We start from the raw sequence: 23476 nt of genomic DNA, 5'->3' as shown, positions 1-23476 counted from the left end.
CTCTTTATACCATCATTGATATGGACCTGGGAATCAGAGCTGTGTCCTATTTCCTTGATAGGTCAAAACTATCACCTATTATTAGAAATTTTATATTGGAAAGTATCCAGTTTATTTTAACTAATAATTATTTTTACTATAATGGTATGTATTACTTACAAATGATTGGGACCGCCATGGGCACCAGATTCGCACCCAGCTATGCTAATCTCTTCATGGCATACTGGGAGGACCTAACAGTGTGGTGTGATGGACGGCTGGGTGCGGGTCTGGTGTCCTGGAGTCGATACATCGATGATATTTTATTTTTTTGGAAAGGCACAGAAGAAGATTTAAAGAAGTTCTGCCAAACTCTTAATACTAACAATTTTAACATTCTTATCACTTTTACTATTAGTAAGAATGAATTGTCCTTTCTTGATTTATGTATTTATGTTAAAGATGGTGTATTACAAACCAAAACGCACAGAAAAAATACTGACTCTAACAGTTACATAGACAAGCAGAGTCTGCACCACCGGAACTGGCTGGATGGGATTCCCTACGGACAGTTCCTGCGTGTAAGACGTAACTGTACTGAGGATAAAATCTGTGAGGAACAAATGGAAGAAATGGGTGAACGCTTCCTGGAAAAGGGGTATGAAAGAGCCCAAATAGAAAAGGCAAAAGAAAAGGCATTAGTTATAGAAAGGCAAAGCCTCCTGGTTGAAAAAAGTAAAGATAAGAGTAATGACCAATTTAATTGGTCATTTATAAGTAAATTCAACTCTAATCATAAAGAAATTGAGGCTGTTTTTAAAAAGAATTGGAAAATTGTACAACAAGACCCCGTAATTGGTGCGAAATTACCTTCCAATCCTGTTTTTATATATAGACGCGCCCCATCTCTTAAAGATAAATTAGTTAAAAGTTCGATAGATGAAGGAAAAAGGACGAGTATCAGAACGATAGGATTTCATAGATGCGGTCTCTGCACGATGTGCAGAAACGTTAAAGGTCCTAGTAAATTGAAGGAGTTCTATGTGAAGGATAAGTCATACACTATTAAAGAATTTTTGACTTGCAATACTAAAAACGTTATCTATGGTCTTGAATGTAAATGTGGCCTTGTCTACGTAGGAAAGACCAGCAGAAATTTAAAAGTAAGGCTGGCAGAACATATTTATAATATTAAAAAGGGTTTAGACAGCCACAGTGTTTCTGCACATTTTAAAAAGGTCCACAACTCGAATCCAGCTGCCATGAAAGCCTTTTGGGGGATTCAAGGAATTACCCCTTCATGGAGAGATAAAGATGTAGAGATTAAACTTGCAAAGGCAGAAATGAGGTGGATCTATACATTGAAAACCTTGTCCCCGGGAGGGCTTAACGGGGACTTTGAGTTAAAGTGGTTTCTGTAGACCCTTTATTATCATGCTCCTATTTCATGAATTTGTTTTAGATATTTATCCTCTATTGTCTTAAAATCTGGTGAATGCTGCTATCTTCCCCTTGTTATATATCATCCATTATCCCAAAAATTTAGATGATTACTTCTATCTCCTTTGTGTTTTATATATAAATTCAATTTTTTTATAAATTTTTTATAAATATGAATCAATTTTTTTATATGAGAACATTTTTAATTATGTATAGATATAATTCTTATTTCTTCTTTATTTTATGTTGGATATCTTTTGACTTTGCCTCCCTTAAATGTGGCTGGACTACAAAGTTTATAATTTCCACAATGAATATTCTTGAAAGTGGAACTATATTTGTGGATTCCGTTTCCTGTACAACTAAATCTATGTAACACATGAAGAATTTCTGAAAAACGGCGCTGGAACGCACCGGACTTCCGGTTCCGGTCACGTGACTTCCGGAAAAAGCGGCGCTGGAACGCACCGGACTTCCGGTTCCGGTCATGTGACTTCCGGTTACGGCGGAAACCGGCGTGTTCGGCGGGAGGAAGGCCCGCATGTGGGCCAAATTATGTAATTATGTTATGGGTATAAATATACTTGCCAGTGCCACCTACCACCATGCTTCTGAGGAAGGACCAAACGGGTCCGAAACGCGTTAAGCAGGTGGTGCTAGCCTTTGCCTGGACTGTGGGTGAACTGATCCTGATTCTTCAACTTCCTGTGTACTGCTGTGGTGTCCGGGACCTCCAGTGCTTCCCATTGTACCATCCTGGGAGGGTAATTAGAAGATATCAGAAATCAGCACCCCCCTTGATATCCACTTGCAGTGGTTATATGCTTGTTTTATTATGAATCTTGTGAGTGTTCTATGTAAAATAAATCCGTTGTCCCTGTCAAGCTGATCTGCACTATGAATTTTTCTTCTTTATTGAGAGAAAGAACTACTTCACATCATTGAGTCTGTGTGGACAAGGGACTTCAGAACACTGAATACATAGAATTGAGATTTCACTCCTGTCTTTCCATAAGGACTCTTATGTAAGGATTTGTTTATGGTGTTTGCGCCTACTTTTAACATTCTTTTTATGCCATTTCATCATCTCTGCCATGACTAGTGGCAGCAGCTTCAGCACTAGGTGGAAGTGGATCTTGATCTTTCCCTATTTTACCCTCCACATTTTTGTTCTCCATTTTTTAATGTGTGGAATTATATGCCAGTAATATTATTATATCAATAGCAATGGCCTACTGTACTGTACAACTATATACTGTTGGTCACCAAAATGATGCACTGTACTACTATATATACTGTTCACAATAATGCAGTACAGATATGAATACTTGAAGTGACACCACAGAGCTGCAAGATACAGCAATGGCCTACTGTACTATACAACTATATACTGTTGGTCACCAAAATGCTGCACTGTACTACTATATATACTGGTGGTCACCAAAATGCTGCACTGTACCACTATATATACTGGTGGTCACCAAAATGCTGCACTGTACTACTATATATACTGCTCACAACAGTGCAGCACAGATATGGATACTTGAAGTGACACGGAGCTGCAAGATACAGCAATGGCCTACTGTACTGTACAACTATATACTGGTGGTCACCAAAATGCTGCACTGTACTACTATATATACTGCTCACAACAATGCAGCACAGATATGGATACTTGAAGTGACACCGCGGAGCTGCAAGATACAGCAATGGCCTACTGTACTGTACAACTATATACTGTTGGTCACCAAAATGCTGCACTGTACTACTATATATACTGCTCACAACAATGCAGCACAGATATGGATACTTGAAGTGACACGGAGCTGCAAGATACAGCAATGGCCTACTGTACTGTAGAACTATATACTGTTGGTTATCAAAATGCTGCTCTGTACTACTATATATACTGGTGGTCACCAAAATGCTGCACTGTACTACTATACTGCTCACAACAATGCAGCACAGATATGGATACTTGAAGTGACACCGTGGAGCTGCAAGATACAGCAATGGCTTACTGTACTGTACAACTATATACTGTTGGTCATCAAAATGCTGCACTGTACTACTATATATACTGGTGGTCATCAAAATGCTGCACTGTACTACTATATATACTGCTCACAACAATGCAGCACAGATATGGATACTTGAAGTGACACGGAGCTGCAAGATACAGCAATGGCCTACTGTACTGTACTACTATACTGGTGGTCACCAAAATGCTGCACTGTACTACTATATATATATATAGTACACTGGTCACACAACAATGCAGCAGATATTGAGTACTGATGATCAGGATACTATCTAGAACTGAGTCTGACACGGAGCTGCAAGATACAGCAATGGACTACTGTACTGTACTACTATAATTATATACTGGTGGTCCCCACAATGCAGCACACTGAGCACAGATATTTGCAGCACACTGAGCACAGATATGGAGCTTTTCAGACAGAGAACATAGATATTTGCAGCACACTGAGTACAGATATGAAGCTTTTCAGGGAGAGAACGTAGCCACGTCCTCTCCGTTCAATCTCCAATGCACGAGTGAAAATGGCGGCGACGCGCAGCTCTTTATATGGAATACGAATCTCGCAAGAATCCAACAGCGGGATGATGACGTTCGGCCTCGTACGGGTTAACCGAGCAAGGCAGGAAGATCCGAGGCTGCCTCGGACCCGTGTAAAATAGGTGAAGTTCGGAGGGGGTTCGGATCTCTACGAACCGAACCCGCTCATCTCTAATATATACAGTGCTTAAAGTGGACCTAGAGAGGTGGTGGAACCAGGGCAGTCAAGAGCCGCGATGGGCCCAGGTACTTTTAGACAGGCGTGGCCTAATTACAGGAGGTGTGGTCATGTACCCTTAGAAAAAAATACTGAAAAAATTGTATTTTAAGCACCTCCATGGCCACACTGCAGCCCAGTACACAGTGGCATGTGATGGGCTGAGGAAAAGAGCTGCATCTGCTGCTGCTAGATAATGGGGAGGTGGCCTGGGACCCTACTGGACCCTCACTGGGCCCCTCCATCAGACCTGGGCCCGGGTAATTTGTACCCTCAACCCCACTCTCTCGGCACCACTGGGTGGATCTCAGACCCACCCACCCCATCCCCAAAACCTAATAAAGGGAGCTGTGCATCACAAAAAGGGGCATGGTCTCAAAAAGAAAGGGGTGTGGTCATGCAATAGTGTCCCCAATTCACATTACGCTGCACTGTAGCACAATATTATTCACATTATACATTATTTATGTTATGACACACAGTAGTGCCCTTATACACAATGCCCACAGTATTAGTGCCGCTAATCACATAATATCCAGAGCAGTAGTGCCCCTTATGCAATGCCCACAGTGGTAGTGTCCCTTATGCAGAGCCCATAGTAGTGGTGCCCCTTATGCCCCCAGGAGTGATGCCCCTTATGCAGTGCGCCCATTAGTAGTGACCCCAGTAGTAATGCCTCCTGTAGTATTGCCCCATTAGTAGTGCCCCCATTATTAATGCCCCTTTGGTAATGCCTCATGTAGTAGTGCCCCTAGCAATGCCTCCTGTAGTGTTGCCCCTTTGGTAGTGCCCCTAGTAAAGCCTGTCAAAGTCGAAAAATATTAAAGAACACACAGCACGTATAAAATACACACACATGCCCACTGCGCATGCACTTGTTCCGTCGTGCGTGCACATATCAGCAATTTGCGTATGGTCGCTCCCGCGGTCCTGCGCGTGGTATGGGTATTTACGGCGGAGTTTGTGAACGCATGGAGGGCTATCAAAACATTACATATTTAATCCAAATAGTGCACATTGTACACATAGTCCCCCTGCACCACATCAGCAAGTATCAACAGTTTAAATGATTCCAGAACAAAGGGATTCACCTTTGCATGATAGGAGGGGACAGACTAAGGTTATAAGGTGGTGTCTGGTATCCAGCTGTAGGGTATTTTAAGGGTAACATTCCGGTGTTGGTTTGAGGAATATCGCATGTTCCTGCGGATAGTTAGGTGCAGAAGCAGAATATAGATATAAACTGTATTTACTGTATATTATGTATGCGGCGGGAATCCAGAGGAGACCACCCACAAGAGTAGTTGAGAAAGACATTGCCCACCTTTTCAAATCAACCTATGACCTCTCCTGTACTGTAAAGATGCATCCCTGTGTCCAATGGACAAAGGGATTACAGTATCCATTGTATTGCTTTTGGAAGACTTGTATAAATAAAGCCTGCTGCTGCCCGGCCAGACAGAAGACTCTCAACGCTATCTACCTGATTAGCGGAGGACTGGACCAGGAAACTCATGCGAATATTCTCACGTATGTACATTGACTGTAGCCATTTACTCTGTTGCATTGTAGTGCATAATTTGTATTGTTAAACCCCCTTTCAGATATATTACTCTGTGGTGTCTGAACCCAGTGATTAACTACAAATCGGTGTTGTGTCCTCTTTTCCCTGCTAGGGTTTAAAGTGTATTACATTGCCTAACTGTATAAGGTTTTAAAGTGTATTAATTGAGTGTGTACGTGCTGAGTGTACTTAGTACCCCCAGCACGGCGTTTGTACGCAGAGTCCATACACGGTACGGGACTCGTTACGCAAATAGCGTAAAAGGTACATAGAGTGCATATTAAGTTTAACGGCCGTAGCGGCTCCATGGTAAAGGTGTGTTTAAAGGTATAGCTTTATGGTTTAAGATAATATCGACATTATCAATTGAAGGCATCGTCCGGTTTTTCCACATACCCGCAGCCTAGCAGGTTAAAGCAGACTTTAACTATCAGCAAAGGGTGGACAGGTATCCTACGTAAACCTTTTTCTGGCCGCAGGATACACTGGGAAACTCTATTTTATTGCTGATTAGATGGCGTCTGCTCTGCATGGTTTGTAGGGATGCTGGTGGGACCCGTAAAGTAAATACGCAAAGCTATTTAAAAAGTCTGTCAATTTCTGTTTGGCGCCAAATGCGCACACAACACAAGCGTACACCTGTAATTTGTATACCTGCTCATATTGTTGCCATAAATACTGATTACTAGATTCATTTAGACCTGTGCAGAGAAATTTGTTGCTATTTAGTTAAAAATATAGAATAAATATTAAGGAAGTAAACGTAAAACACAAATACAGTCTGGCCTAGTTAAACAGGTTTATACAGAAAGAAACTGTGTTGTTTTAAGTAAACGATTATAGGTAATATCGCTTACATTTATAGAAGTGTGGGATTTGTACTATTGCGGATGTACGGTTTTTGTACACGTGTCTCGGACAAAGTACGGGACCGCGTACGCAACGTAAAGACATACACACGGTCGCGTGTTTACGCAATGTGCGTAACTTAGGGTACGACCGCTAAGTACAAATTACACAATAGCATTGTTTAGTTTAGGGGCGGGACAGTAGCCACGCTACATTAGCACAAATTGCTCGGTTTCCAAGATTTAGTTTAAATAAAACCTTTTTTACTGCATTGCATCTGGTACTAAGGCTGTTTATCTGAATGAAAGATAATTTTCTGTACAGAAAAAAAAACCAAAGTGTATTTGAGTGAACGAACGTGAGTGAGCAAACATAATAAAGGTTTTGTGGACCCAGGGAATTCGGGTTCCCGTCGAGTGGTACATCAAGTGAGTGGAGACTTGGTGGCGTGAGGCAGCTGACTCAGGTTAATATAGATTGAAGTACAAAGGAGCAAGGTAGCAGAGTACCGCGGCCCAGGAGGTCAGCGAGGTTTAGAGTACCGCAGCCCAGGGGGTTAGCGAAGGTTTACCCATTTAGTTTTTTTTATACGCTCCGGCTGAGGTTTCGCAGCCTGTAAATCGATTCCAGTGGTCGTACGGCGGATAAGTAACAAGTACCTATATGCTGTGCGATTGGACCGCACGTTCGTGGGTGCAATATTTAGCGCAACGTGATACCCTTTTTACGAGTTTTGCATAAAATCGCGGTATCATTAGCGCTGTATATAGCATACGCAAGCGTGATTTGTGTATAATAAAGGTTTAGGGAGTTTTCGCTGGCCTCTCTCAGGAAAACTCCAACGGCCTATATTTACTGGAAAGGGTAAGTAATTCCCAGAAACTTCCAGTAAATAGAGGTTACATAGGGGCCCTAGGTTGGGTACATTGCCTTCGCTATCAACAGTGTATGGTAGTACTGGCCAACGTGGGCGTGAGTGGGTGATAGCACTCGGAGGACTTTCACCATTGCCTTGTATTGAGTATTTGTTTTTTTGTGGGATTAGCCGAAAGGACAATACCTGCAAAATATGGGGGCCAGTTGCTCAAGTAAGGGACGTTCAACCAGGGTTCAGGTTGATATACCGCGGCCCAGGGGGTCAGCGAGGTACATAATGTGTGAGAAGTATGGACCACACACAGAAGTTTTGTGCAATGACTGGGAACGTATGACTGCGGGAGATAGGGAACCATTCCCTAAGGTAGGCAGTTTTGAACCAGAGGTATTGCAGAATTTAAGGAGTAGGATATGTCTAATAAAATCCAAAAAACAAAGGATTAGACATACAGATTGTTTAAATTTATGGCACCAAGAGGGCGATATGCAAGGGAAATTAACATATGCAGCAGGTTCCAAACCTAGCGGGAATCGGAACACAAACACACCATTGTCGACACAGGTCAAAGGGGAACAGAAGGCTACAGTCAATGATACATCCGTAAATGATAGTAATATGAAAGAGCAATGTATTAACCCTAACTTTTGCAAAATGTATCCTGTTTTGAAGTCTCTCCAAGGTTTTAGGTCACAGGGAGATGAAGGATTCAGCCAAATCGCAGCTCTCCTCCAAGCAGTCATTTTGCAGGAAACTCAGGTGGGACCTGTCCAACCAGGTAGAGCAGTAACAGTATTTCCCAATGAAAGAACTGGTGAGGTCACAGCTACCGGTAAGTATGAGACAGTTCATTGCACAGAAACAACAACACCACACAGTAAACAGATTAGGAACGGAACGGTAGGATTACACCCTGTCTTGGAAATAGTAACTCCCAATGGGGGAACCGATAGTCAGGAAGTAGTCCTCACCAGGAATAATGCAATGTATTGCCCGTGGCCCAGAGATGAGCTGCGGTCAATCATTTCAGAATTCCCCGACCCTCGGAAGCATTTAGCCAGATGTCAAAAGTTTATCAGAGATCTGGGTAATGCATATGAACCGACAAACCAACATTGGCGGACATTTTTGAAAGCGTGCCTACCCCCTAATATTGACACCCAAAAATTCATCACTGATTGTAGATTAGAGTTGGATAGTCGTATGACTGACAAACTCAATCAGGAGAACTTAGAGCAAATTAACAGGCAACTAGAGTTGTATTTCCCCACAACTGTTAAGTGGAGAAGAATTTTCTCCATAAAGCAGAGGGAAAATGAAATGGCATCTGAATATTTCCATCGGGCCCTGCAAATAATGGATAGATACATAGGGGTATCGGATGCAGGGAACGATGAAAATTACAGAGAGGTGGCTGTCTCTGTGCTGATGGATGGACTCGATAAGACAGTAAGGGACAGAGTACAAACCTCTTTGCCTGGTTGGAGAGGGGTCACAGTAGCTTGCCTTAGAGAGTGCGCAATTGAACACCATAGGAATATTGCTAGGCGTAGGAAACTGTAAGAGGAGAGGCTGAGGATTGAAAGTATGCAGGCTCTTACACCAAAGTCTCATCAGCCCAAACCCCAAAATCCTAGTAGTAACAAAAGACCGAGAATATGTTACATTTGTAAAAATAAAGGACATTTTGCTAGAGATTGTAAGAGTAGTACAGCACATAGCCAATATAGACCCCTAGACAGAGTAAACAAGCCACGTTATTAAACACATAGACGGGATCAAGGGACATATATTAAGGAATCACGAGCCATATATAAAACACAGATTCGGTTAATGGGAAGAACAGAATAAATGCAACTTTACCCTTTTGACAGAACTTACTGGGGTTAGGAGGAGGCATCTAAACTTCTGCTTCTCTCTAGCAGAAGTGACCTCTAAGTAACTTAACAGGAGTTTTGTTAGAGATGGTATACATATAGAGTGCTCCCACCCAGGAAGCACAAAATATGTTAGATACCCACGAAGACTAATATTGCATTTCACTGTTTTAGATGCATGTCCATCACAGGTAGAGGAAATTATCTCAAAGATACTGGGTTCCCTATGAACTCAGAATGGACAAGACACTGGATTGATGGCTGGGATAGTCCCAGTAGAGATATAACACATAAAAAAAAATTTTTTTATGGGGAACAGACCGATTAGGGAATCATTCCCCGTAGTGCCCAATCCAGATGTCAAACTTTGTAAAATCTTCTTTGCCTTTACAAACTTACCTGTTACTAAACTCTGTGATTTGTCTTCAAAGTTTCCTCTTCATTTCTTACGTCCACTGACAGGATTATAGTTCAAACGCCACATGCCTACTCGGTCTTTCAGAGCTCTGCCTAAATCCAGTATATCTCACTAGCATAGGGACACCAGTATCAGTGTGCCTGGTCATGCACAAAGGGTGGAGAATGGGAATACTGGTGAAGGCAGACTGTGCATAGATACCGATATACATGATGGTGTGACAGCCTGATGGTGAACGCAAATCTGACAAATTTTCTTTTTATTATTTCCCCTCTCTTTTCACTTTCCAAAGATGGTTTACTTCACACAACTGATAATACACAACAGTTAAACACATTGAAATGCAAGATTTATGTTCCCTACAGAAAGGTCGCTGACCCAGAGAGAACATCGTATCACTGGAGTGTCTGTTCCGGGAAGGTTGAGAGGCAGTACTGTCGAGACGGCACCTGAGCACGGAGAACAACAAGACCAGAGGCGGTTGTCGCACCAGTTTTTCTTTTTTGTTATTTTCTCCATCTCCCACTACCCTCCTTCTCTCCTTCCCGTTCTCCCCCTTCTTGTTTCCCTTCTCTTCCCTTAACAAGATGGACTTACCCCAAGAGACTGCGTTCCGGGTTTTCCTGTTAATCCTGTTGTTGACCAGGACAGTCTGTTTCGGTGAGGGTCCCAGAGAGGTCGAGAAAGGATCTGGAATGGGTTCTGATGGCGGGGATGGATTTGTAGAATCTCAAGAGCAACACATCACTCGAGCAAAGGCGAGTATCAGAAAACGATCTGGTAGTCAGGGAGCTCGGAGGCACTGTGAAGGGTTACTGGCTGAGGAAAATTGCATTTGTAGGAATTGTGAGAACATAGTCGAGGATGGGTGCATCCAGAGATTTCAGTCCAGCCTTAATATCAACATGGACCGTCATCCATTGAGTGATTACCACTCACTAGTGGGTAAGGTCTTAAAGAAGACAGAATGCTGGGTGTGCTCACAAGTACCTCAAGGTCAGAGCAAGTCAGGATTAGTACCTTACCCTTTAGCAATAGATGAGGTACTCGAATTACGGGGTGGGAGACCGGTGGACAAGAAATTTAATATTTCTAGGCCCCCTAGTTTGAAGCTCCACCAGTATCATGTAGATAGATCCAATTACCGAAAACCAGGAAATTGGGAGGTGACATGGAATAACCAGACCATGGCCTTTTCGCACAGAGCTGATAGGATACCCATAGACTCTGAACTTGTACGCCAAATAGCCAACAGTGGAAGGTATTTTCGGTATAGGTATACTCGAGGAAGCAAGACCATGTGGGTTGGAGAAGTATCACCAGGGTACTGTGCTCATATCATCCAGCCTGATACTTGTACTGAACAGATGGGAGAACTAGGAATTGGGTTTTTTCACTTGGAAAGTTTGTAATATGGTAATGTCATATTCTGTCCCATATGTTCTCCACGATTATGCCTATTTCATATGTGGGAGGAAGGCGTATAAGTGGCTTGCCCCGAACTCAGAGGGATTGTGTTATGTTGGAAGAGTGTTGCCAGAGGTCATGACCATAACCCATGATAAGATGAAAGATGTTCACCGCAGTGCTCAGGCTCCTTATACTCATACTCACTATGAACACATCGTCAAGAGACACCTCATAGATAGGACAGAGCACGTAGCCTCTGATTTAATCCACGAATCCACCGGGATTCAATTCCTTCTCGCATTAGACATCACTCGTACTGCCAGAGGAATTATAAATTATAGGTATATCCATGCGCTAGCGAACTTGATAGATGATATCACTGAGATGTATGACGACACCTTCAGGTATACGGGTAGGGAGTTGCAAGCTTACAAGACAGAACTGATCCAGCACAGGATGGTCCTCAATTACATCACAGCCGTGACGGGTGGGTACTGTGTCACTTTGGCAACTCAATATGGTGTGAAGTGCTGCACGTATATTACAAACAGCACTGACAACCCCACAGAGATTATCGATCAAAAGATGGATGATATATTGCAGTTGAAGTGGGAGTTCCGGAGGAGACACAACCTTACCCTGACCTCTGTGGGTAATGAGCTGACCGGCTGGGTCTCATGGTTGAACCCACGAAATTGGTTCTCAGGATTAGGAGAGTGGGCTCAAAATCTTATTATGCGTGTAGGAAAGTTTCTCCTTTGTATCCTGGGAGTCGTCATAATTATTGGTTTGAAATTTAGGTGTGTTCGAATTCTGATGTGGCGCAAGCACGGCACAAAATTGATGAGTTTAAGGAGCGGGGGCATTGTTACAGCAGCAGATTTAATTTACGACCCATCCATAGAGACAGTGTTATGATAAGACATGATTGCAAATGAATTCCATGGCCTGTTTCTTTCACCCGTTTTTCCTTTGTCTCCCCCTCTGCCCAGATACACCGATCCAGAAAAGACAATGACTACACCCAAGGATGATTACGAAAATGTTATGTGAATGTATTTTAGATATGTGTCTTATCTTCATTTCTACAACCTTCAGTTAGTGACACACATAGTCGACAGGTGATATCCACATATACTAGCACTCACATATGTTCCCCCTCCATGTATCATCAACTAAATGTGCACCCCATTTGTTGGAACAAGAAGCCGAAAAGAGCTCGGTAGTGTTTGTTGGCCCACTTACAGACCCTTAATACGGGATAAGAAGGATTTAATGTATACTTCGCAATACCTCGAAGCTTATCTAGAACATATGCAGCACGATGATACATGCCCCTCAGACATGGATTCATACATACATGCTTTTTACTATCCCACTAGGTCATACATTTCCCGCCTACAACTCTCCTCCTACCATCCAATCGTCTGTAGATATTGTATTGATATTTTTCTGTTTAGTGTTTAGATAGTGGCAGTTATTGTTGACTGCCAAAGGGTGGACTGTCAAAGTCGAAAAATATTACAGAACACATAGCACGTATAAAATACACACACATGCCCACTGCGCGTGCACTTGTTCCGTCGTGCGTGCACATATCCGCAATTTGCGTATGGTCGCTCCCGAGGTCCTGCGCGTGGTATGGGTATTTACCGCCGAGAATGTGAACGCATGGAGGGCTATCAAAACATTACATATTTAATCCAAATAGTGCACATTGTACACATAGTCCCCCTGCACCATATCAGCAAGTATCAACAGTTTAAATGATTCCAGAACAAAGGGATTCACCTTTGCATGATAGGAGGGGACAGACTAAGGTTATAAGGTGGTGTCTGGTATCCAGCTGTAGGGTATTTTAAGGGTAACATTCCGGTGTTGGTTTGAGGAAGATCGCATGTTCCTGCTGATAGTTATGTGCAGAAGCAGAATATAGATATAAACTGTATTTACTGTATATTATGTATGCGGCGGGAATCCAGAGGAGACCACCCACAAGAGCAGTTGAGAAAGACATCGCCCACCTTTTCAAATCAACCTATGACCTCTCCTGTACTGTAAAGATGCATCCCTGTGTCCAATGGACAAAGGGATTACAGTATCCATTGTATTGCTTTTGGAAGACTTGTATAAATAAAGCCTGCTGCTGCCCGGCCAGATAGAAGACTCTCAACGCTATCTACCTGATTAGTGGAGGACTGGACCAGGAAGCTCATGCGAATATTCTCACGTATGTACATTGACTGTAGCCATTTACTCTGTTGTATTGTAGTGCATAATTTGTATTGTTAAACCCCCTTTCAGATATATTACTCTGTGGTGTCGGAACCCAGTGATTAACTACAAATCGGTGTTGTGTCCTCTTTTCCCTGCTAGGGTTTAAAGTGTATTACATTGCCTAACTGTATAAGGTTTTAAAGTGTATTAATTGAGTGTGTACGCGCTGCGTGTACTTAGTACCCCCAGCGCGGCGTTTGTACGCAGAGTCCGTACACGGTACAGGACTCGTTACGCAAATAGCGTAAAAGGTACATAGAGTGCATATTAAGTTTAGCGGCCGTAGCGGCTCCATGGTAAAGGTGTGTTTAAAGGTATAGCTTTATGGTTTAAGATAATATCGACATTATCAAGCCCCCTGTAGTATTGCCCCTTTGGTAGTGTCCCTAGCAATGCTCCCTGTAATATTGCCCCTTTGGTATTGCCCCATAGTACTGCCCCATTGATAGTGTGTCCCTTAACCCCCTCCCCCCCACCCCCCCACCCCACACACACAGTCTAACCCTGACCCTCCCTGGTGGTGCCTAACCCTAACCCCTTCTACCCGCAACCTAAATCTGACCCTTCCTCACCTGCAGCCTATCCCTAACCCTCCTCCCTGCAACCTAAATGTAACCTCCCTGCCCACCCCATGGCTTTCCTCTCAGCAGTCCCAGCAAACTTAGATTCTGGCATTTTGGATTCTGGCACCAACATTGTGACCCATGTCGGGATCCCGGCGTCGGTATTCTGAGAAGTGTTGGGATTCTGGCATCAGGATTACGAGAAGTGTCGGGATTCCAATTCCTGGGATCCCAAATGCCAGGATCTTGGCCGGATCCCCAGCAGATACCTATATTCTATGTTGAGTTATTTTTCAACTGCCATCTGTTACTGCTTGTTTCTACTCTCGTTATCTATAGCTAGGCTTACCATCATATTTCTGGCATACATACATGAATCATAGTTTTCTTAAATACCACATTATATCGAACATAATTAGGAATAGGAAGACTACAATTTTTTTTTAAAAAATATAGATATTTTCTGCTAACACTAACTATATGCTAGTCATCATTCATTTAATCATGTATATCAAATAAGCAGGCAGATAGTACAAACACTAGATCATTAGGGGGAAAATGTACTAAAAATCGTTTTTGGGTTATTTTTCAGTAATAAAGACGTGATTTTGCAAACAGGGAATTTACTAATGGACAATTTGCATGCATGGATATTTGAGGTCAAACACGACTTTGCATACCATATTGAAGTATTCCACCATGTAACCAAACATCGTCAAGATAACATTGACAGTCACAAATTTACTAAAAATCATGTTTGCAAAAGTGATCGATCAAAATCACAACACAATGCACAAAATCAATGCACTCATTTTAAAAATCATGTTGACACATTAAAACCATTTTAATTAGCACACTCTCAATCAGGATGCTTATAAAAGACCTCCAAGTAAGCTGCAGCACTCTCTTTCTGTTGACAAACATGGATGAGGTATTGTACTGTGGACACAGGCAGCTATTTAATATGGTCTGTACCACCTGACTGAAAGGGCACAGGAGCAAGAAACAGAACAGAGGAACCAGCAGGTAGGAATTCCACAGAGCCTACATAGGCCTAGATTCTTCTGTAAGTGGTTGAACCTCATTACAGTGCCTAATGATGATGTCATACAGATGTTCCGCCTCATCTTAATGAATCTATATGACTTTGTCAAAACTCAGGTTGAGCCAGACACTGCACAGTCATGAGTTTTATCAGGACTACATAAACTGCTGGCTGATCTGCAATCAGTAATGGGGAGGGTGGTAGCCATCTCACAAGCAACCTTCTCCTGATATCTGGGCCATAGCCATTCCATTGACATTCTTCTGGTTTCACCCTTAGTACACACCTATTAATGTAGTCATGTTACCCTTCAAATTCCTTTTTTTTTTAACCTTACAGGGGATTCGGGATATGGATATTTCTCCTGACTTCTGACTGCATTGTCACTTCCTGATAGTCTGGCTGAGCACAAGTATATTGATGCCAATAAGGCCACTAGATCTGTGCTAGAGCGTACATTTGGCCTACTAAAATCTAGTTTCCGCTCTCTTGATAAATCTGATGGGACTTTGTTGTGATCCATTGATAAAATCTCTGACATTGTGCTCTGCTGCTGTGTGTTGCATAATCTGTGCCTTGATCAACCTAGCCTGCCAGATTATGCAATACACAGTCAGCAGGCAGGACTACTTGTTTCATCTGGTGATTCTTTGAGAACAAAAAGTGGAAGGCATATTATGGCTTTGGTGTTTGCCAACTATTTCACTGTGAGTACCGTATATTACACAACATTGCTGTTTTTACCTTTACTAAAAAATGTCTTCTTAATTGTTACAAATTAGCTACCCTCCTGCACAAATCATCCATCCCAGTAAATGCTAAATTATGTGTGTCTTGCCTTCCCTCTAAAAATAATGTTTGACCTCACCTGTGGTGAACTACTTACCTAAGGTGTTTCAACACAGGTTATGTCCTGCAAAAATAAAGTTTGAAGTTCAGGTACAAAGCATGTCACCCCTTCTGTAATGTGTCCTAATTGCAGTTCTCTAAGAGTGCTTAACCACTGATCCATTTTAAGTAGTAAACAAAATCCATTTCTTACACAAGGGCAATTTCCCTTTAATTCTTTGACATGACTTTCATATGTCTGTTCAAAAGGACCAAACATACCAGCATGCAATGTTTTTGCTATGAAACGTGAAACAACCACACTATTAGGTTGCCTCTGTTTGTGCTGCATATAATGTGCAAACACTAAACATCTTACTTAGGGGTGAAGTTAAGTATGTCTGTATTTGCCACCCACACACTCTTTGACAAATATGTTAATGTATTGCAACATTATTCACATAAAAATGTATCAAAATCAGTTTTCTCTTCTTATAAGGTTCCTTATGTTTCTAAATTAACTAATTGCATGAGAACAAGTTTTTAAAGTGCATATAAAAACAATGAAAAAATAACTGATTATTACCATATTTTATTCTGTCAACACCAGCATATAATATTGTTACTGGCTTTTTGGTAAACTGTTGTTCAAATGATAGCAAATTCCTGAAATAGGTCACATATAGAAATGACAACTAAATTATTTTTTTTCGGCATACAAGTACAACAGTACAACATATAATTGAAGTTATTTTGAATGTCTCCTTTTAGGTGGCTAACAAGGGCTGGGTGGAGACCAACTTGGACATGCAGCCCCACCTCTGGTGCAGGCCCCATGCCTGGGTGGTATTGGTGCAGGTGAGGAGTTTAAACTGGTACTGGAGCTACTTGTTGCCTCAGGGAACCGGCTAACTATTTGTGTCCCCAATGACATAATGTTTTGGTTCATGTCCCTAGTAACATTGGTTTGAGCTTGGAATATTCTTAAAAAACCATCCTGAAAAATAATGTTTGCATTTTTTGTACCGCTAACACATGGTGAATTGATTCAAGTATTCTCATCCTAATTTCAAAATTAGCATTTATTTTTGTATTGAGTTTACTCAAATTCTCATTTGGGAGTACTGGCAAAATGGCCACTGTCACGTTTATGCAAATGCCTGGTGATTTGTGACAAGTGTCTTATTTGTGTGCCCATTAGTGCCATATTATAAGAGGAAATCAGAGGCAGTATCAGCAGGAAAATTTGTTACATCTCTTGTAAGTATAGGCTGGGTGGTCTTTGTGTTTATAGTCATTGTGGCATGGTGTAGCTGGAGACATCTCTAATGTTAGCATTACATGTTTTGTTTCCTCAGGACCACCAAGTGGCTGTAATGTTGGGGACCGTACCTGGGGAACTAAAGGAAAACATTAGGTCAGTATGAGTGAAATTATAAAATACCAGGGTACACACAGCAGAATGTCCAATTGTGGACTGTGGCCTAAAAAATAACAAAGTTTAGAAATCAGACGGGCCCCGCCAAACATCATAAATCAGTTTGCCAGTCCAATATGTAGATGTTTGGTTTTGTGCATCAAATGTAAACATAATGATGTACAGTCGATGCATTTAAAATAGTCAAAAATTTGGTAATTTGGGCATAGCAAACATGCAGATAAGCAGAAGCATTGCTCAAGGATATTTGAAACCCTAGTTAGGCATTTCTAAAAAGACATTTGCCTGAGAAAATGCATGCCAAGGCTTTTCATTCTTCTTTGCAGATACTCACCAAATGGCTATGCAAATGAAGGTATCTGTGGTGTGTGCAGCAGTTGGCTGTTGTCCTTGTCCCGACTCCCAATAGAAGGCTGTGGTGGCTGTCTGGAAGACTGGCACGCTCAAGATGGCCCTTAATGAAATGCACATGTGTAAATTGCAAGCTAACAATGTTGGTTACCAAAGCACAATCCTGCAAATGTGTTTACTTGCCTGGCTCACTTCCTGCCTTAAGGATGGCTGTGATGCTTTCGTTTTTATAGGGTTCTATTCATGAAGCAGTTAAAGAGTGGAGAAGTGAGCCTGTGGATAAGTTGCCCATGGCAACCAATCAGTTGCTCCGTACATTTGTATAGTATGCAAATTATAAATGTTACTTCAATGCTGATTGGTTGCCATGGCCAACTTCTCCGCTGGCTCACTTCTCCACACTTTTCACTGCTTCATAAATAGACCCCTCACACTTTTGCCAGTGGTTTCATATTGGTATATTTAAAAAAAATGTATTAAGCAAAACATTTTATTTTTTAAAATCCCCAAAAAAGGTCTGGCAACACGTGCATGGACATTTGTACAAATCAACAAAAGAGATCCAATGTACCTTTAGTAGAGCACACAAGCCACTGTACTTAGTATAGGCATAATATTTACCCTTTTGCACATGGAACGCAGTGTCAATGCACTTACTAATTGCGCAAACAAATAACCATGCCTTTTTCTTTGGTACTAAATAAAGGTCAGCTTTTGTGAGTTTCCCAAACCAGACGCAACATGGGCAACAAAAAGATAATGGTTGTGTGGACATATAAATTTGCTAAGATTCCTAAAAAAAAAACATTTCCAGATTTGCAAAAAAAACACAGGATATTGTTTGTAAAGTACAATGTAGATCTGGTTACAAGTACAGTTTTAGGGAAATAAAATATTATGTCACACTGGACACATTAAACAAATGCCACCAATGCACATGTTTCGGTGGTTTGTGGGCGTTTTTCTAACAACATGGTGATGACACCATAGCATGTGTGGATTCATGCCAATCGGAATATGTTTGCGATTTTCACCAAATTACTCTGTTTTTCATTGCGACCTCAGGTGCGAGATCAGGCATGTTTGGATTTTGATATTTACCACACGCCATAACACGACTAGTAACACCACTGAATGACAATACACAAGCAAACACAATTCTTAGTCATTTTGAGCTTTGCGGAGCAAAACGTTTCAGCAATAAGGTGAGAATACGGATCCCAACCCAACATGATGCTAAGTAAATGTTTCCCTTAGAGCAATAATGGATAAGTGCCAAAATAATTATTTACATATATGCAAATTATTATGCAGTTTATAGTGGTTGTAGTCAAATTGACTGTATTAGCTGGCCATGGCACAACCTGTTGCCCGAAGCCACTGTTGTGGCTGTGTCTGTGTGTTGGGGGGTGCTTGTTCTGCCATAGGAGGATGGAGAGACAGACACTAGATGAGCCTGCCCGCGACAAATTGGGAAACTGACCTGACCTATGGACATAAGCTTCAAACTGGGACAATCGTGGTCAAAATGGGACGTATGGTAAGAATAGCTATAGCTGTCCATAATCTCATTCATAATAATTTTAAATATGGCAGCCATTAGTATTAAGGCCCCCATTTATCAAGCCTTGGAAAGTAATAAATAGCACGGTGATAAAGTACCACCCAATCATCTCCTAACTTCCATGTCACAGGCTATGTTTGAAAAATGACAGGAGCTGATTGGTTAGTGCTTTATCACCGAGCTAGTTATCACTCTCCAAGGCTTGATAAGTCTGGGCTTAAGTTTAGACTTTATAACCATGTGCTATGCAAGACCTTGAATATATTTGCTGTTCATTTATAGCAGACTTATGCTTGACATGTGGGAGCGCTGCCAAGAATACTGGATTGAAACAAGCTTTCATTGTTTTATGGTTTTAAAGTATTTTATCAGATTTCAGTCCTCTATCTCTGAGGGCTATGAATACAGACATATAGGGGGTAATTCCAAGTTGATCGCAGCAGGACATTTTTTAGCAGTTGGGCAAAACCATGTGCACTGCAGGGGAGGCAGATATAACATTTGCAGAGAGAGTTAGATTTGGGTGGGTTATTTTGTTTCTGTACAGGGTAAATACTGGCTGCTTTATTTTTACACTGCAAATTAGATTGCAGATTGAACACACCACACCCAAATCTAACTCTTTCTGCACATGTTATATCTGCCTCCCTGCAGTGCACATGGTTTTGCCCAATTGCTAACAGAATTCCTGCTGCGATCAACTTGGAATTACCTCCATAGACCGTGCTCCCACATCACTTTCAGAAAGATCAGCATTAGCAGAAATGCGTGTATGGTAATTGGTGCAAGTAAGCCCTGTCACCATGCTGTCTCTGTATCTGTATTTTATGGTTGAGTTTGTGGAAGATAGTGGAATCCAACCTTTTTTCCATTACATAATGCCTGCACAAATAGCGAGTGTGGTGTTTGTAGTACTATTTGTTTTAGACTGTCTGACGGAAGTATACGTCGAGACTTGTTACTGTTACTTCCTGGTTAGTGTTATCATACCTCCCAACATTTACTGCCGGAGACTTGGGACCTGCAGTAACCAAAAAGGGGTGTGGCCTCTGGATGCCGGGTCTCGTGTGGAAGGGCATTGCCTAGTGCCATGACCCCCGCTTTCGTACTTTTGGGGGCATGCCCAGCGCTTCCTGAGCAGCTGGGCAGCCCCCGGCTACCCCTCCCTGCACTGATAGACGCTGCCCGCATGCGCACGACATCTATTCAGTGATTTGCAGAGCAAAGCAGCAGTGATCACTGGCTCTCCCAATCTGTATCACCCCCCCACCCCCCACACACACCTGCAGGACACTGCAACTCGCGGGAGGGACAACGCGACAGTGTCCAATTAGCGGGCCATGTTTCCTATCACAGGAAATGCAGGTGACGTCATTCTTCTGAGATGCAATCGCATCTTGATAGCCTGTGTACACGCACTGCAGCCGCTGCGCCTGTACAGGCGGCAAATCCATGGTTCAGCGCGATTACAAGCATTGCAATCAGCCCTGAATAAGGCTCAGAAAGCGGAATGTTATGCGCATAGATGGATTTACGCCAACCTCTACACAAAGCCTTTGGAGACAAAAATACATACTGTATCTGCTATTAGAATAAGACAAATGATGCAAACAAACAAGAGGACATAAATACTGGGCACTTTTTCCAATACATGAAACAGTTTATGTTGGTATAGCTAAATCTAATAACACACATATTTATTCACTTCTAGTTTTCCTAAGCTTATCTGCACCTCAGGGTCTGAACAGAGACCTATTAAATTCTTACATATGTTTTGTGTAGATAACACAGCTCAAGTCTATATTTATATGTTCTCTAACCCAGGCCTTGTTTAAAAATACCACATTAACCTAAAACAACATTACTCCTTTTGTAATCTAAACTGCAAAATAAACCAAGTAAGGATTTCATTTCACCAAAGTAGTGTTTAATGCCTATAGACATGGCTGATATAGCTTATTGCTTATACAGTGCAAGTAACTGGCTTTCCCTACAGACTCTACCCACACTTTATATATACATTGCTTACAGTGAACATCTATGTTTTAATTAGATTTGACTGATTACAGGAAAAGTATGCCGGTTGTAGTCCAAACTATAACCTTTCGTATACACATCAAGTATAATCATATTACTAATTCCCTTGGAAAGTTCAAGCGGCAGTGGAAGGAAATAATCTCACCCACAGAGCACAGGCAATACTAAAAATAATCAATTCTTCTCTATCCTGGAATAGGAAGGAATTCAACATTAAATTACCTTCCCCTGAAATACACTGAAATGGGGGAATTCAATGTGATGCCGCCATGTTTGGTTGCGCATATCCCTGACAATTATAGTAGTCCAACATCTATAACTTCCTAGCCACCTCTCAGTATGACCTGACGGTACTTTGCAAGGTTATGGATCATAGAGTCGACCTGAGAAAAGTTGACACCAAAAGGTCAACATGCACTTGGTCGCAATGGCAGAAAGTTCGACATGACAAAAAGGTCAACACGGAAAAGGTTGACACCTGAAAATGTCAATATGAGGTTTGGAGGGAGTAGGAGGGGGGGTTGTTGTAGCTAACTCCGTAAAGTGACCAGGAACCCCAATTAGTACACTGCATCCCCTTGCATGGCTCACTTCACTTGCCATGCTGCTGGCCAAATCTCATATCAACCTTTTCATGTGCCGACCTTTACCGTGTCGACCTTTTGCCATGTTGACCTGTTGTCCATGTAAACCTAATGCATGTCAACCAATAGTGGTTGACCTAATGACTGTCAACCTTAGTCAAGTCGACCTAGCATCCGGATACCACTTTGCAAATTTCACCAGGGATTGAATCTCCCTCTAATGGGAGATGTATCCAACCACCTAAAAAAAAAAGGTGGAGAAGTGGCCCGTAGCATCCAGCTTCTAGCACAACCCATAAAATTACAGTTAGAAGCTGATTGGATTATATGAGCAATTTTGCTTGTTATCTTTAGAGGATTTGTTAAACATAATTTACTGAAGTTAACAGTACACATTATTTTTGTGCCTTTGTATGTGTTTAACAATTTACATGGGGGAGATGTACTAAGCTTTGGAGAGTGATAATCAGGAGAGAGATAAGGTACCAGCTAATCAGCTCCTAACTGCCATGTTACAGGCTGTGTTTGAAAAATGACCGTTAGGAGTTGATTTGTTGATAGTTTATCTCTCTCTCCACTTTATAACTCTCCAAAGCTCCAAAGTACATCTGCCTCATAATAAGTGTCTTCCAATGTACATTAATTATTCCATATTTACAGTACTACAGTATTTAATAAATCCTTTCTTAACTTGTATTCTGTTTTTGGTGATCTAATATAAAAATTCCATCCTTATCGCACACTGAGATCCTGATTCATATGTCCAGGGCACGTTATTGGGAGCCAACTTCCTGATTTATTAAGTGGATGATAGAGTATTTATAAATACAAATGTGATTTATTATGGTGTTGATAAGATAACAGGGAATGCTTTGTACCAGTTGGTGCAGGGTGCCGCATCACACTCGCAATAGGTAAGGCGCCTAGTCAGCATATCTGAAGCATATTAATACAGTATATATGAGGTACAGATAAGGAGATGGACTGAGAATGTCCTTTCTTTACAGTAATTTTCCAATTCAGGAGAACTTGCTGGATATCAGACAAATATATGATACAAATTATTCATTAAAAAAAATATCTGAAAAACAGTATTAAGTGTATTATAAATATTTAAAGTCAGCGAGGAGTTCTATAACCACAGAAAAGCACACAGCTGTAATATGAGGGCTTTTTCAGAGGTCATAGGAATACAGGGACCATAGGACACCATGGGCCAGATGTAATAAGGGCCGAGTTCAGAGGTCGTGCAGGATGCCAGCCGAACTCACCATTTTTAAAGGGGCAATCACTTACAAGGCAAAGGAGGAGCCGAGTGTACAGACAGGAGGTGTTGGAGACGCTAGCAATGCGGAGCAGGGTGGGAGCTAAGGACAAGGCCAGTCGCAGGACAATGGGCAGTGAGTAAAGTGCTGCAAAAGGGTAAGAAGTGGGGTGCAGCCGGGGAGTCAAGTGCCGGAGAGTGGGTGTTGAGATGCCGCAGCCGGAGACCGGAAACCGACAGGCCTGGTGAGATGCGTGGACGTCAGGGCCATCTTGTGTGAGCGAATAACCATTTGAAGCAGGTCCAGCAAGTATAT

General features: G+C 41.8%; 1 long non-coding RNA gene across 2 annotated transcripts in view; it reads right to left on the bottom strand.

Annotated features, from left to right (window-relative positions):
* Nucleotides 1-16494: 16494 nt before the first annotated feature.
* LOC134910505 (uncharacterized) overlaps nucleotides 16495-23476 on the bottom strand; it is a 271917-nt gene continuing 264935 nt past the window's right edge. For both annotated transcript variants that reach the window (XR_010176215.1, XR_010176216.1), the window contains 2 exons: nucleotides 17695-17814; nucleotides 16495-17322 (listed from right to left, as the gene is read on the bottom strand). This is a non-coding gene — a long non-coding RNA (uncharacterized LOC134910505). The remainder of the gene's footprint in view (nucleotides 17323-17694; nucleotides 17815-23476) is intronic.

Source organism: Pseudophryne corroboree, chromosome 4 (genome assembly GCF_028390025.1).
Source record: "Pseudophryne corroboree isolate aPseCor3 chromosome 4, aPseCor3.hap2, whole genome shotgun sequence".
NCBI classification, from domain to species: Eukaryota; Metazoa; Chordata; class Amphibia; order Anura; family Myobatrachidae; genus Pseudophryne; species Pseudophryne corroboree.
Note: the sequence above shows the minus strand (reverse complement) of the source record. Positions and strands in the feature narration are given on the sequence as shown.